This window comes from Corvus hawaiiensis, chromosome 17 (assembly GCF_020740725.1).
Source record: "Corvus hawaiiensis isolate bCorHaw1 chromosome 17, bCorHaw1.pri.cur, whole genome shotgun sequence".
In the NCBI taxonomy this organism is placed as follows: domain Eukaryota; kingdom Metazoa; phylum Chordata; class Aves; order Passeriformes; family Corvidae; genus Corvus; species Corvus hawaiiensis.
Window position 1 is genome coordinate 10,662,479 of NC_063229.1, and position 494 is coordinate 10,662,972.

Sequence of the window (494 nt, forward strand, 5' to 3'; positions counted from 1 at the left end):
GCTGAGGGAGGAACAGAGAAGGGACAGAATCAGAGAATATTCCGAGCTGGAAGAGACCCACAAGGACCATCGAGTTCAACTCCTGGCCCTGCACAACACAGCACGAATCCCTCCATGTGCCGTTGTCCAAACACATCTTAAGCTCTGCCAAGCTCGGTGCTGTGACCACATCTCTGGGGAGAGCGTTCCAGCGCCCGACCACTCTCTGCGTGAAGAACCCTTTCCTCCCGAGGAAGTCGCACGCAGCCATGGCGTGCCCCTCAGGCTCTCGTGTCCCAGGCTGAGCAGCCCAAGGGCCCTGGGCCGGGCCGCGGGGCGGTGCCGGATCCGCCATGAGCCCCCTCGCTCCCCTCGCTCCCCTCGCTCCCCTCAGCGCTCCCGCGCGTGCGCAGGAGGCGCCACCGCCCCGCGCGCCTTTCCCCCGCTCCCCGCCCCGTGCGCTCCCGGCGCGCCCCGCGCGCGCTCGGCGCTGACGTCACCGCAGCCCGGCGCCC